Here is an 8356-nt window from a genome sequence, read left to right on the forward strand (position 1 = left end):
TTTGCCAGAAGGAATGCTTATATCCTGGCAAGGGAGGAAAATCAAAATCGATTGTGTAAGCGATGCCCAAGACTTCCTAGAGCAATTAAGGGGAGGTGAAGAGGAACAAATTAGTAAGGAGGAAAACGAAATAGTAAATATGGAAGAAGAGACATCTCAAGAACAAATCACAACAGAAGGCATAGAAGAGGAGAAGAAAAAGGAAGACACAGAAGAAAGGGGGAAAAAAACTAGACCAGTGAGAGCAGTAACTTTAAAAGGTAAATAAGAACCAGAGATTAGAGAACAGTTACAGGAATGAATGATACTAAGATCTTATCGTTAAATGTGAACGGTTTAAATGATTACAAAAAAAGGAGGATAGTATTGTCGAAATTGGCGAAACAAAATCCCGACATAATTTGTATCCAAGAGGTTCACATAAAAAAAGAAGAAGCCAACTACTTAAATTTTACTAAATTTGGTAAAGTATTCTTTTCATTAGCTGAGAAAAGAAAAAGGGGGGTGGCTATCTATGTTAAGAAAGGAATAGAGGCAGAATGTAAATATAAAGATGAAAAAGGGAGAATACTTATAGTAGAAATAATGAGGGGTAATTCTAAGGTGTTACTGGTTGGGGTTTATGCCCCGAATAAAAAACAAGGGAAATTTTACCGGAAATTACATGAACAGCTGGCAAATTGGGCAAATTACGAAATATGTATGTTAGGGGACTTTAATGGAATAATAGATCCAAAATATGATTACAAATGTGATATAACTAAAAAGAATAAAAGATCTCCCTTACCAAAGTCCTTTTTTGATTTAGTGGACAAGATAAACCTAGTCGATATGTGGCGTATCCTACACCCCCATGACAGACAATTTACTTTCTATTCAATGCCACAAAACTCTTGGTCTAGAATAGATATGGTCTGGGCTACCAGAAAACTGGGCCTAGAAATTAAAAAGGTCAACATGTGCATAAATGCTTGGGCAGACCATAAGTTCCTTGAAATTAGCTGGCACCACGATACAAAGAAAATACAACAGAGATGGAGCCTAAGGACTAAGCTGCTATATGAAGAAGAGTTTATACTGAAATTGAATGAAGAAGTCAAACGCTTCTTCATAGAAAATGGAAATCGAGAGACAGCCAAAGAAATTGTCTGGGACACTATGAAGGCATATGTGAGAGGGGTTGCCATCTCATATGCCGCCTTCAAAAACAAGGAAAAAAGAAAGACTAGAGAAGAGCTCACTAATAAGTTATCGCAAGCTGAAGATAAACTCCAGCAATGCCCGGGAGATGAGGCGACCAAACAACAGTGGTCGATGACGTGACATAGATTGAACTTATTGGACCAAGAGGAAATGGCGCAAAAAATAAAAAGAACTAAGCATTATTGTTTTGAGAACGCTAACAAATCAGGGAGATGGCTGGCATATAAACTAAAAAAAGAGAAGGAAAAAAATCAAATATTAGTATTAGAAGACTCCCAGGGTAATTTGCTGACGAAGGAAGAAGATAAATTGGAGAGTATAAGAAAGTTTTACGAAGGCTTATATAAAAGTGAAGGAATTGCGTCAAACAAGGTAGAACAGTACCTGTTAGATGCTAATCTACCGCTAATCCCTGAAGAAGAAAAGGAAAGGTTAAATGAAAAGATCACTATAGAGGAATTAAAAACGGCCCTTTCTAAAATAAAGAAGAATAAAACTCCAGGCCCAGATGGTCTTCCCGGGGAATTATACCAAAAATTTGATGATGCCCTAAAATTAGAGTTACTAGAAATACTGAATGAGGCTCTGGCGGGTATCACAATTCCAGATTCGTGGAGGGAAGCGTATTTGACGCTTATTTTGAAAGAGGGTGCCGACCCGAAACAGATATCCAACTACAGACCTATCTCATTGTTGAACGCAGACTATAAACTGTTCATGAATATAATTGCGGAGAGGTTCAAAAAAATTTTAAATCGGTGGATACACAAGGATCAAAATGGCTTTCTCCCAGGGAGACAGATCAGAGACAATCTGAGAATAGTTTTAAACACCTTTGAATACTACGAACAACATCCTGAAAAACAGCTGGCCTTAATGTTTGTCGATGCCCAAAAGGCATTCGACAACTTGAATTGGACGTTTATGATAAATCAAATTGATCTAATGGGATTCGGTACTAACTTTAGGAAGATGATTGAGAATATCTATAAAAACCAGAGGGCAAATATACTAGTGAATGGAGACAGAACCCAATTGTTCCAGATTCAAAAAGGAGTGAGGCAGGGATGCCCCCTGTCTCCCTTATTATATATTTTGGCGCTAGAGGTGCTACTTAGAAAAATAAGAGCTAACAATGATATCAAAGGATTAAAGATTAGGAACGAATTATTCAAAACCCAAGCTTTTGCTGACGATGTAGCCCTCATAATGGAAGACCCATTAGAATCCGGTGGAAAATTAATGCAGGAAATACAGGAATATGGAGAGGTGACCGGCCTTAAACTCAATAAGGATAAAACTAAATTATTAGTGAAAAACATGACAGACCTTCAAAAAGAAGAATTGGAAGATTTATTAGGCCTCCAGACAGTTAAGAAAATAAAATACTTGGGAATATGGATCACCGCGAGATTCTCCTCATTAAAAGATGATAACTATATCCCCCTTCTGCAGAAAACACACCAAGATCTTGAAAGATGGAAAAAGCTCAAATTGTCTCTGATTGGTAAAATTGCAGCGATTAAAATGAATATCCTACCAAAAATTTTGTTCCTATTCCAAAACATTCCGTTATCTTTAGATAAAAAATTCTTTTTGGACTTGAACAAACATATCAGGAATTTTCTGTGGGAGGGCAAGAAATCGCGGATTTCTTTTAAGATACTCCAAGGGAAAAGAAATTTGGGAGGTTTTGGGCTCCCTGACTGGGAACTATATCAAAAGGCGGCAAAAATAATCTGGATTAAGGAGTGGATCAAGTTACAAGATAGGAGAACCCTGACCTTGGAAGGACATGACCTTCTAGAAGGATGGCACTCCTACCTTTGGGATATAAAGAACAAGAAAAAATCCTATTTTCATAAACATAAAATTAGGGAGACCCTTATTCACACGTGGGTCGAAATTAGACAGAAGATCTATACGAAAGTACCCAACTGGCTTTCCATCATGGAAGCGTTGGCGGCACCAAACAGGAGAGATGAGTACAAATGGGGTACATACAAGGATATCCTCGATGAAGAAGGGAAACTTAAATCACTGGACCTATTGAGAGATCAGGGCCTAAACTTGGATTGGTGGAACTATTTTCAGATCAACTCAAGATTCCAAAAAGACAGAGACAAATTTGGTATAGCAGCGAAATTTGGGAACTTTGACAAAATTATTTGGGGAACAGATAAGAAAATGTTATCAAAAATCTATAACTTTCTATTAGATGAAGATAGGGCAGAGTCCATAGCGAGAAATAAACTGAACATCTGGGAAAAAAATTTAGGACATAGACTAAATTTTAATGATTGGGAGATAGCTTGGAATAGAAACTACAAAATAACTAAATCGACAACGTTTAGGGAAAATCATTACAAATTGTTACACAGGTGGTATCTAGCCCCAGCGAGGCTAGCCAAGATGTTTCCAAATCTCTCCCCCACATGTTGGAAATGTGGAAAAACGGTCGGTACCTTCTACCACCTATGGTGGACCTGCCCTGAGACTAAAAAGTTCTGGTCCAAAATCCGACACTGGCTCTGTGAAATAACGGGACAGGAGGTAGACCTAGCCCCAGAGCTTTTCCTCCTAGGCATAACCGAAGAAGGCTTCAACAACAATAAAACCCAACTGATAATCCAGATTATAACTGCGGCTAGATTAGCTTTCGCAAAATGCTGGAAAAACAAACTTATGCCCTCAGAAGAAACTCTAATAAATAAGATCCTAGAGTGCGCAGAAATGGCGAAACTGACAAGTGAGTTAAAAAACGAGGACAACTCAAAATATTATGACGTATGGGGTATTTGGTACCACTGGTTGAACAATAAGACGAAAACATGACCTTAGAATTTGACTTGGCACATGTATTATAGTTGTATTGTATAAAATAATGTATAGTTAAGGATGAAGTCTTTTTTTTTTAACTTTTGTTTCACAATATTGTATAAACACTGCACCTCCGAAAGGAGAGATAGATTATATATTTTCTTTTTTGTTTTGGAAAACTCAATAAAGTATTTAAAAAAAAAAAAAAAAAAAAAAAACTAAGGTGACCTGTTTACCTGGATGGTTTTCATAATATTCGAGTACATTTAGCATAACTCTCAGATTATATCGTAGTTGTCTCGACGGCAAGAACCCGTTTTGATCACTATGTATAAATTCATTTAGAAAACCGCTTAACTTATTTGCTAGAATTGCTGTAAATATTTTATAATCTGAGTTCAGGAGGGATATCGGTCTATAATTTTTTATATCTTTCAGAGGGGGATCTTCTTTAGGTATTAAACTAATATTGGCCTCCCTCCATGAATGGGGAATTTCAGCTTTTCCAAGCACCTCATTAAATAAATCCTTCATATGTTCCCCCATTACTTCAAATAATTCTTTGTATAACTCAGCCAGGAGTCCGTCCGTGCCTAGCGTTTTGGAATTCTCCTGCTTCCTTACTACTTTTTCAATCTCTGTCAAAGTTATGTCCTCTTCTAAAATTTGTTTCGTCAAACTAGATATCCTAGGTAGGTCCGAATTCTCTATATACTTTTTCGCCTTTCCTGCCGAAATCTCCTCCCTCCTATATAATTCCTTATAGAAATCCACAGCAATTCTTTCTTTCCCTCCCTTGTCTCTTATTAGATTCCCATCCTTATCCTCCAATTGTTCAATTCTTCTGCTCTGTTTTTCCTTTTTTAATATAAATGTTAGCCATCTCCCTAATTTATTGGCTGACTCAAAATGTTTCTGCTTTGCCGCCTTTATCTTATCCTTCATCACATCAAGATCTAAAAGGTTGAGTTGGTGTTTCATCAATATTATCTGTTCTTTTGCTTCAGTGGCCAATGGGTTATGTTGCAATTGTTCCTCAACCTTTGTTAGTTGACTTAATATCTCACCCCATCTTGTTCTTCTCTTTTGTGTTTAATAGTTTAATAATTAGTCCCCTTATAAAGGCTTTGGCGGCATCCCACACTATTTGAAGGGGCATTCCTGGTGTCCTATTTTCTTGAAAGAAAAATTCACTTCTATCTTAAACTTTTGCATAAATTCAGGTTCTTTCAAGATCTCCGGTCTCATCATCCATCTCTTCCTATTCTTCCCTTCCTTCTTTAAAACAGCTAATACTGGGTTGTGGTCCGCCCAGTCATTCGGCATGATCTTAACCTCCATCACTTGAGTACTAAGCTCTTGCGACACCCAAATCATGTCCAGTCTAGACCACGATTTGTGCCTGGGAGAGTAATAGGTATATTGTTCAACCATTGGATTATGCTCATGCCAAATATCTTTTAATCCCAATTCATCCTTCATTTCATTACAAATGGCTGGTAAAATCCTCTTGTCTTGTCCTCTATTGTCCCCTTTTTGATTTTTCCCCATCTTGTAATCTCGTGTCCTGTTGACTACTGCATTAAAATTGCCTAAGAGACATACTTGCTCGTATTCCAGATCTCGAATTTTCTATCGCACTTTCCGAAAAAAAGATCCCTGTCTAGTGTTAGGAGCGTAGATGCCTATTAATAATACCTTGCTCTGTAGTAATTCAACTTCCAATATTAAGATTTTTCCTTCATCATCTGAAAATAGTTGTTTTGGCGAGAGATGCTCTTTTACATAGTTTGCTACTCCTCTCTTTTTCTCCTCCGTGGCCGCTACGAATAATTTCCCTGCTTTCGGCATTTCAATAAATTCGATTGAGATAACTTGATATGAGTTTCTTGCAAGCATGTTATATCTACTTTAGCTTTAACAATTTTCGATAAGACACATCTTCTCTTTGTCGGAGCATTGAGGCCATTGACATTCACCATCAGTAACCTCACTCCTTTGTCCATTTTTATCTATTAATCACTTTAGCTTTGGATGTCAGGCGAGTCTCTATTCCGTACTCTTCTACTCCTCCTTCCCCCTATCTCGTTTCCCTTTCCCATAGTATACTCGTGCTCCTCCCTCAGTTCTCCAATCATCCTTCTGATCCCTCTGGTCCTCCTTTACTATTTCTTTATCTCTTTCCTGTTCACTAGGTCCAAAAATTTTTTCACAGAAATCCTGTGCATCTTGTAGATTCTCAATTTTAACCTTCCAATCCTGCCACATCACCAGAAGCCCTTCAGGGAGCAGCCATCTGTATGGCGCATTATGTTTCTTCAATTGCAAGGTTATAAATTGATAATTCTGTCTCTGCTCCTGCACCCTTCTAGGTATCTGTTTTAAGATTGTAATCTGGTGACCTTTATAGGTGACATTCTGGTCTCTAGCCTTGTGGAGAGTTTCGTCCCTAAGCGCCTTTTTAGCGAGCCTCACATGGATTTCCCTAGGCAAATTGTGGCGTCTCGCGTAGTTAGTATAGACGCGGTAGGCTTCATCTATATCACAATAGACTTCTTCTTTACTTTTTCCAACTACTTCCGCTATCACTTCCCCCACAATCTCATCAAGCCGTTCCTCTTTATCCTCCACCACATTCTGGAGACGTAGAAAGAAGGCGGATTTCTCCATCTCCAAAAATACCACTTCATCTTCCAGTTTTCCAACCGCTTGCACGCATCTACATTCGCACCTCTCCATCTGGGCCTCCACTCGTTCAGTAGTTTTTTCCACCTCTGTCAGGTGGTCTTCGTGTTTAGTTAAGGTTGATCTCATCTCTCCCAGCGTTTCTTTAATTTGTTTAATCTCTCCTCTTAATTCACTCATTTCAATCTTCAAATCATCAAAGTTTTTAGATGTCGATTCTTGATTTTTCTCCATTATTTCCTGAATATTTTGAAACATCGCCTGGATTCCTTACATTGTAACAGGTTTCTCTACTGTTGACAAGCTTTCAGATGATTTTCTTACCCCTGGGGGAGTTGTAATAGGAGAGGATGCTGCTATTGAGGCTACATGTTTCTTCATCACTTTTGTTGATGTCACTGTAGTAGACATGTTAGCCAAGCAAAAGAGATTTTTCCAAATTATCATACACTTATATTAAAGGGTCTGCTTAGGATTGCACAGTCAGATCAGCTTTTCCTCTTATTTAAATCTCTTGTTACTATTTGACCTCAGTTATTTAACACAAAAATCAGTTCAAAGTTAACCTATCTATCGATAATTAATTACAAAATATGTTTAGCAAACACTACCTTATAACAAATACTTTGTTCTTACTATAGTCTTAATCTTATAAAGTGTACAAGCTATGTAATAAACAAAATTATAATAAATAACAAATCAAGATAGGTAATTAAATAGTCAATCAATTAATCATCAATTATTGTTCGTAATTAATAAAGGTTGGTAAGTATAAATTCACTTCAATTACAATTAATTAACTTTTACACAATATATTTTACAGTAGAGCAGAAGAGTTAATGGGGATTCAGAAGGAGACTATTCCAATAAATTAAAGTAAAAGGGCTAAGTGGGAGAGAGCTCACTGTTAATAATCCTGGAGAGGAAGGGATATCAGGAAGAGAGTCATTACTCTTTTTTTTTTATAAAGTTCCTCTCGATTATTGCCACTGCTACACAAGTTCTGCTCCGACACTCGTTCCAATTAAAGGGGCGTCGTTCTTCCGTTTCACCAAGATTCCACAGCAGTGAGAAAGTTGAAGAGCAAGTAAAGAAAGGCTTCCTTCACTTAGAATCTTGGCTGCCACTGTTTCGTTTATTCACTACACAGTCCCGTCAGTGTCAAATCCAGTCCTCACTCTTTTTCTTCCTTTTCCGTTCAGTTCCGTCTCGTCTCCCTGTGCCGGTCAAAATCGCAGTGTCATCGGCTTTGGGGCCGCTATTCCGCGGCCCTCTTCTTGTCCTCCGGATCCTCAGGGCATAGGCTTCGTTGTGGCAAGGGGTCGCACCCCCTCATCCTCTGAAGAAAGCCCCTCCGCTTCCCCAACCTCTCCAGGGCTGAGAATGGCAAAGTAAAGCCGCGGAGGCTCGAGAAAAACACTCGGTACAGAGGAGCCAACACTGCACCAGTCTTTCCGCCCTGACAGCTGCACCGGAAGACCTTCTCCCCTTTCGATCACATGCTCCAATCAACGTCCGTTCCACCTCGACCCAGCCCCTGACCTTGACTGATAGGAAGAATGCTATTATGTCTACTAATTCCACTCTCCTAAATCCCCCCTCCTACTTTCCCACACATGAGGAGGTGGCAGCATTGAAGCTTCCGGCC

This window comes from Pituophis catenifer, unplaced genomic scaffold, assembly GCF_029215685.1.
Source record: "Pituophis catenifer annectens isolate HBS135680 unplaced genomic scaffold, rPitCat1.0.hap2 SCAF_5, whole genome shotgun sequence".
Taxonomy (NCBI): Eukaryota; Metazoa; Chordata; class Lepidosauria; order Squamata; family Colubridae; genus Pituophis; species Pituophis catenifer.